Source organism: Pteropus alecto, unplaced genomic scaffold (assembly GCF_000325575.1).
Source record: "Pteropus alecto unplaced genomic scaffold, ASM32557v1 scaffold467, whole genome shotgun sequence".
NCBI classification, from domain to species: domain Eukaryota; kingdom Metazoa; phylum Chordata; class Mammalia; order Chiroptera; family Pteropodidae; genus Pteropus; species Pteropus alecto.
Genome location: NW_006439722.1, coordinates 853,231 through 861,293, shown reverse-complemented (window position 1 = coordinate 861,293; position 8,063 = coordinate 853,231).

The window sequence follows — 8,063 nt, the reverse complement described above, 5'->3', positions numbered from 1 at the left end:
ATTTTTTATTTACAGTTAGCATATAATATTATATTAGTTTCAGGTGTACAACATAGTGATTACACATCTATATATCTCATGAAGTGATCACCCCGATAAATCTAGTACCTATCTGACACTGTACACAGTTATTACAATATTATTAACTATATTCCTTATACTAGCCTTTATACCTCTATGACTGTTTTGTAACTACCATTTATACTTCTTAATCTCTTCCTCATTTTTTACTTACCCCTCTAACCTCCTTCTCATCTGATAACCCTCAAAATGTTCTCTGTATCTATGAGTTTGTTTCTGTTTTTTTTTTTTCTTGTTTATTTTGTTCTTTAGATTCCATATGTAAAATCATATGGCATTTATCTTTCTCAAACTGACTCACTCTACTCAGCACAATAGCCTCTAGGTCCATCATGAAATATCTTTTTCCATCCCTGTTAGTCTGTGTGTGTCTTTAAATCTGGTGTCTCTTATAGGCAGCATATGTAAGGGTCTGATTTTCTTATCCATCTAGCCACCCTATATTTTGATTGGAGCATTTCATTCTTTTTTATTTGAAGTAATTATTGTCAGATGTGTAGTTATTGCTGTTCTTTATTCATATTTTTAATATACATTTTTTTCTTCTTCTTAAAGACGTCCCTTCAACATTTCCTGTAATACTGGCTTAGCAGCGATGAATTCCTTTAGCATTTTTTTGTGTCTGGGAAGCTCTCTATCTGTCCTTTGATTCCGAATGAAAGCTTTGCTGGGTAGAGTTATCTCGGTTTTAGGCATTGTCTTTTCATTGCTTGGAAAATTTTTTGCCAAGCCCTTCTAGTCTGCAAAATTTCTGTTGAAAAATTGGCGTATACTCTTATGGAAGCTCTGTTGTATATAATAACTGCTTTTCTCTTGCTGCTTTTAAAATTCTCTCTTTTTCTTTAACCTTTGGCATTTTAATTATGATGTGTTCTGGTGTGGGCCTCTTTGAGTTCATCTTGTTTGAGACTCTGTGCTTCCAGGGCTTATGTGTCCTAAGTTAGGCAAGTTTTCAGCCATTATTTTTTCAAATAGGCTTTCAAGTCCTTGTTCTCTCTCTTCTCCTTCTGAAACCCCTACGATGTGAATGTTTTTATGCTTGATGTCCCAGAGTCCCCTTAAACTATCCTCATTTTTTTAAATTATTTTTTCTTGTCAGTGTTCTGACTGAGTATCCTTCCGTTACTCCATCCTCTAAATTGTTGATTCGATCCTCCGCTTCATCCAATCTGTTAATTCCCTCTAATGTATTCTTCATCTCAGATATTGTATTCTTCATTTCTGACATTCTTTTTTTGTGTTTTCCATCTCAATTTTTATGTTTTCTCTCTCTTTGTCAAAGTTCTCACTGAATTCTTCTACTCTCTCCATAAGTTTATTGAGCATCCTTATAACCAGTGTTTTAACTCTGCATCTGGTAGATTGCTTGTCTCCACTTTGTTTAATTTTTTTCTGGAACTTTGTTCTGTTCTTTTGTTTGAGACATGTTTCTTTATCTTCCCATTTTGGCTGCCTCTCTGTGTTTGTTTTTATACATCATGTAGGGCTTCTAGGGCTCCCGGTCTTAGTAGAGTGACTTTATGTAGTAGGTGTCCTATAGGGCCCAGCGGCAGTCTTTCCTGATCACCTGAGTAGGGTATTCAAGATGTGTTCCTTGTATGAGTTGTGTGTGCCCTCCTGATGTAGTTGAGACTTGGTTGCTCTTTGAGCTATAATGGGAGGGATTGACCTTGGTCTGATTGGTTATGAGGACTGGCCAGTGAGGACCTATCTCTATGGAGCAGGATTTACTTTAGCAGGGCTCTGGGGACTTCCCAGTCTACCCTTGTAGGTGTGTCTTCTTTAGATGCAGCCCTAGATTGTGCTCCAGCTCTGCTGCCAGAAGGAGCAGGCTACTGGGGGTGCCAGCCCAAGGGCCTCCTGAGAGAGGCCCAGCTGCAGGCCAAGTTTAGCTATACCTTGTGCACGTCCATAGCCACCTGATAAGAGTCACCAAGCAATGCACAGGTGGCTGCCACCCATGCTGACTTATAGGTGCCTTGAGAGGCCAAGCCAGAAACTGAGGCCAGCTACCACTAGTGCCAGGTTTGGCACTGCTCAGCAAAAAGTACAGGGCACACTGAGGCCAGATGCTGCTTCTTTGGGTTTTGTGAGCTTTTGAGAAATTTTAGGGAAGTTTGCAGCATGAGCTGAGCTAAGCCACTTATATAGAATAAACCAGTGGTCTTTAACCTTTTTGGCACCAGGGACGAGTGCTCCTATGATCTGAGGTAGAGCTGAGATGGTGATGGTAGTGCTGGGGAGCTGCTGCAAATACACATGGAGCATTACTCACTCACCAACCATTCACTTCCTTCCATGTGGCCCAGTTCCTAACAGGCTTGGTATCGGTCTGTGGCCTGGGGGTTGGGGACCCTGGAATAAATCACTGGAGGCAGCTTGAGTGGGCCCACAAGTTGGGAGGGGCAGGGTCTCAGGGAATCCCCTAGGCAGAACTATCTGAGTTATCCAGGCCGGTTGAGACTCAGGTACGGTGGCCGTCTGCATTCGCTGCTGGGAGAAATAACAGATACTGCCAGAACTTCTGTCCAGGAGAGAGCCACCCTGCCAACCCTTTCCCTGAAGCCCTTGAGCATCTATCCTAGCGCTAGAGCTCAGAGCAAGTGAGTCTATCAGTGAGTAAGTCTGGGTGCAGCCCTTTGAAAAGAACATCTTTGACTCCCGCAGCCCTTTGTTCCACTCGGCAACAATCTCCACTGGTTTTACATAGCCAGAGCTTGTGGGTACTTCTCTTCTTGACATTGGAACCCTTGGCTGGGGACACCAGTGTGTCCCCTTGCTCTTGGGAGGGCAGGGAGGAGGCTCTGCAGCCCAGATAACTCTCCTGATTCGACTGCCTTATGCTCTTGTGGGAAAGGACATTTTGCGTCTCTGCCCCTCCTACCAGCCTTTTCTTATGTATGTTCCTAGTTGTAGGGCCTCTGTTCAGCCAGAGCTCAGGTTATGATTGCTCTGTAGTTTCATTGTAATTTTGGTGTGGTGCTGAGAGGAGTCATACACAGCATCTAGCTTCTATGTTATTTTTATAGAGTACTTTTTAATTAAGAATAAATGTAGAGTTCTAACAGAGTATCATAATTATAAACATACTCTTATTTTCCCTCAACTTGTTGGTATTTTAAATTATAGTTAAATATTTTCTAATAATCAGACAGGTCTTCCTTGCTAGTGTCCTGCTTATTCTCAATATATTGTTATCCTTTCACACTGCTTTATTAATATTCTGTTTAAAATTATGGGATCAAAATTGAAAATTAAATTTTTCTGAATATAGTTTTGTGCACTATGTTTTATGATTTTAGTTTCAACTGATGAAATGAGGTGATAAGCCATCCATCTTTTATTTTCTAAACTCCAAATAAGTTTAAATACTTTTTAATTATTTTCTCCAAGGTTTGAAAGAAATTATATATAAAAAACAGCTTTCTGAATTCTTTTTAAGGGGCAAATAGTTTAATAGCTTTTCCAATTCTCTTTCCTTCTGACATTTTGCTTATAGTAACCTTTCAAAGAAAGTGGTTTGAGACATATTTTTATTTTTTTTTCATTTTATCTAATCCATTATATTTTTGTTTGAAATGTAATATTTTTTATCTTTGAACTTACTTTCGATTTTTATGATATATATATATTTGGTAGATTTTTATATTTGTTTTTGTATTTTTGTTAATTGAAAAAATTATGCTGTGAATTTTCCTATGACTCAAAATTTGCATGCATCCTGTCATATTTTATTTATTAGTTGAATTCTAAATACAACAATGAAAGTAGTAATGGGATTAAGTTAGTAATGAAATGAGAAGTGGCTCTCTTAAAATTTCAGGATCTTTTCCTCTGGCAATGAAAGATGTGGTCGTGTAAAAGGAAAACTCATGTATTTGGATTGAGTGACTCTAATTATTAATCATCTTTTTTCCCCCATATATTCATTTAATACTGACTTGACATTTTATATTAGCCCTTCAGCATCCTCATTTACACTCCTTTTCTTCCACTTTTTTTCCTAATGTACAAACAAGAACAAATGATGAGAATACTTGAAAGTTAAATTGCAAAGTTATTTTCCTATTTAATTTCTTTTGTTTTCAGGTAAAATTTAGATAAACTATTTTTTAAATATTCCATTTTATTTCCAATTCCTAGCAACTCTACAGAGTTTTATATTAATTTTGTCATTAATATCACTGAAAGAAAGCTATTTTTATCCCTATTTTTACAAAGGAGGAATTAGGCGTAAAAGAGACAAGAAAAAAGTAGAGTTTAAATCCACAAGTTTTAAACTTAACTTTAAAAGCTAAGCCATTCATAGTATAGCATCCCAGAGCACAGACAAACATTTAAAGAAAAGGGAACTCAACAAAAGGAGTAACTTCTGAATAATGAGAAGAATTTCAGGCTTTAACCAAGGGAAAAGTAAAGTAGGGGAATGATAAATGAGCTAATCAGAGACTAAGCAATGTATTTAAAATCACAAATACAGTTTACCTTTGAACAACCAGGGATGCCCACCACCACACAGTCAAAAGTTTGTAGAACGTTTGAATCCTCAAAATCTTTTCTATAGTCATTTTGATTTCCCTGGGGGTTTAGCTAAAGACACCAAAATTTGCAGATGCTCATGTCTCTTATATAAAATGGTACAGAACAAAGCATTCAGTCAGTTTCCTTATTCATAGAATCTCAACCATGGATGGAAAATACCATTTTTAATTTGAGTTTGATAGTATCTGTGGTTGTGAATCTGGATTTACTGAGAGTAAGTAGACTGTATGTTTATTGGAAAAAAATCCACATATAAGAGGACCCTGAAAATTCAAATGGTGTTGTTAAAAGGTCAACTGTACTTCAGTTATAAGTGGGACTAAATATGGTCATGACTAAAGACCAGGTAAAATTTTGTGTCAATGACCTATAGTAGTTTAATTTAGAGTTTTATAAGATAGGCTTCTGGAAACAGTCTATTTTTCTCTGGAAATCTGGTTCCAAAAAATGTTAACTAACTTACATGGAGAAGAGCTGCAGATATATGATGAAACCAGGAGATAGATTTGATTTGCTGTCCAATCATAGTTACCAACATTTAGTGAGTTTAAGGTCCTATTCCAGAATATATAGAAATCCTGGCAATGGTGTCTGAATCTTCTGGCTTTGGAATACTTCTGAGCTATCTCATTATCTGGAAGAAAGAAAAAACAAGCCATAAACTCATCCCACTTAATTTATTGACAACAAATTCTATTTATGCTTCTATTTTGATAAATAGATGAAATGGCAACTTGCAGCACATGGGCCTTTTGAAACACTCTCCATGCTTAAAAATATGGGGAAACACATTTTGCAAAACACATTTGGAAATTAACAAACCTCAGACATTTAATGTGAGATGTTTGATGAACTCAAACACAGCTGTGTACAGTTCTACCACTTAAATATGACATTTTTCCTCAAAAACAGCAAACACCTCTTCGTGCTATTGGCTTACTTATGATAACACCATCCTCATTAAGAAATAGCTTTGTTCATGCGTAGCATACTTTCAAATGAGAAAGGATTGTTCTCAACTCATGTACAAGCTAAAATGCAGTGAGGCAAATACCGTTTCCAGAGTAATTTAATATTCTGAGAATGCCTGAGTTATTACAAAATAACCCATTTTGACTTAAATGAAATATTATGAGTGGTCTGTGACTAAATGCATGATTTGTCTGGCAGGTTAAAATCAAAATAATAGATTATTTCAAACAATTCCAAGTTTTAAATTGATATCATTTAATTTATCATTGATTGATATCAGTTAAATTATTTTCAAATATTTATGCATGGTGTGATTAAAAACTACCTGAAAATCAGGAAAAATTAAAATATTGTGCTTGGAATTCTCTTTGTCCAAAAATAAAACATCGCTCATGTGTGTTCTCCTCAAAAGGAAGCAAAAATGCCAGCGTGTTAAAACAAAACAAAACAAAAAAACAGATCAAACAAAGCAAGATATTAAGAAAATGAAAACAAAAAATATTGATACTATATAGACGAGGCTGCAAGTTGTCATTTCATCCAATTTCATTAGTTCAGTTTTTCTACCCTGGCACTGGTGTGCAGGATTGTGCCTGCTCTCTCATGAGTTGCTGCTCTCATAAGCAACAAATCCCTGTATTCACCCTCTATCTTTCCAATCTTGGGGGCTACGGTTTGCTCTTTATCCTCCCCTTTCTTATGGATCTAAGAAGTTGTCAAAATCTCAATCTGTTCAGCTTTTTACTTATTAGTGTGGCATGGCAACTTCCAAGCTCCTTACATGCAGAAACCGGAAGTGCAATACTGGAAACGTTGAAGGAAATCATTCATTAGGCTTTAACTACGACCTAATAATAATCTTAAACAGTATGGTTAATTCTAAAATTGTAATGATGCTTTACATTTTTATGGACTTCTATAGTTTGCTAAGTGCTTCTTCTATATGTCATCTTGTTTAATTCCCACAATTACTCTTATTTACAGGAAAGAATTAAAGGTGGCAATTTTATCATTAGTGACCAGAAAAGTTATCTTCAGGTGTAGGATAAATTGATTAAATTTGATTGTGCTATGAAGAGCATAGGAAATCTGTCCAGGCCAATATTTTTTTTGCAATTAGTTGGTTACTTCCATCAGCTTTGATTATTATTGTCCTTCATAGGTATCTTAATGCTATTTTAACATAGTAGACAGATGATGTTCAGAGATAAATGCCATAAAATTGCCCCCACATGTTACAATATATGAAGAGTTAGGAATCTGCAAGACCAGCAAGTGAATGCTGCTATATTACATAAGCAAAGCAGATTGATGACATGGGTGGCCTAAGTAACTTTACATTTGCTGTTTGACCTAGAGTTTATCATATAAAGAATAGCAGACAATTTTATACTTGTCTTTTAAGACTCTAATGGCAGAATTGAGCTAGTTTTTCTTAAGATAAAGAAATATATTCAAAAGAAATGAAGAAAGAATTTATTTTAAAAGCATCTAGAAACTTATTTCTAAATTAGACAGCTGTGTCCATTTTTTGAAATGTCTATTGTCATTTTTCTTTTGATCCTTTTATCTTTTCATTTTGAGTGTTTTTGAATCAGCAATATCTTATCCTCAACTTAAGATATTCACAAAACCTATTTGCTGCATGTATTCTGTTTTAAATTGAGCTAAGTACTATTGTGTTTATTTCCAAAACATCTCAATTCGATTGTTTAACTATTTTTTTATTGTTGTAAAAAGCACAAATAATATTAAATTTACCACCTTATTTGTAAGTGTACAATTCAATACTAATAAGTATATTCTCACCGTTATTCAACAGGTCTCTAGAACTTTTTAATCTTGCAAAATTGAAACTCTGTGCCCTGAACACTAATTTCCCTTCCCCCAACCCTTAGCAACCCACCTTTATACTTTCTGTTTTTATGATTTGACTACTTCAGATACTTCATTTGAGTGATATCATACAGTACTTACAGTACTTATTTTGTTTTTTTAACTGGATTATTTTTGCTTAATATAATGTTCTAGAAGTTCACCTATATTGTTGCGTGTGACACGATTTCCTTCTTTATTTAAGGCTGAATAACATTTTATTGTGTGTGTATATATGCATTTACTTTATCTATTCAACATTGGACATTGAGGTTAATTCTACCTCTTAGCTAATCTTGTAGAAAGCATAGGTGTTTAAACATCTCTTTGAGATTCTGTTTTAATTTAATTAATTTATTGATTAAATCAATTCAGTTTTATTGACATATCATTAATATATGAGATCGTGTTTTTAATTCTTTTGGATATACCCAGAATTAGGATTGCTGAAGCATATGGTAATTCTATTTTTAATTATTTGAGTAACCTCCATACTGTTTTCCATAATGACTCTACCATGTTATATTCCTACCAACAGTGTGTAAGGTTTTAAATATCTCTGCATCCTCATGAACACTTTTTATTTCTGTTCT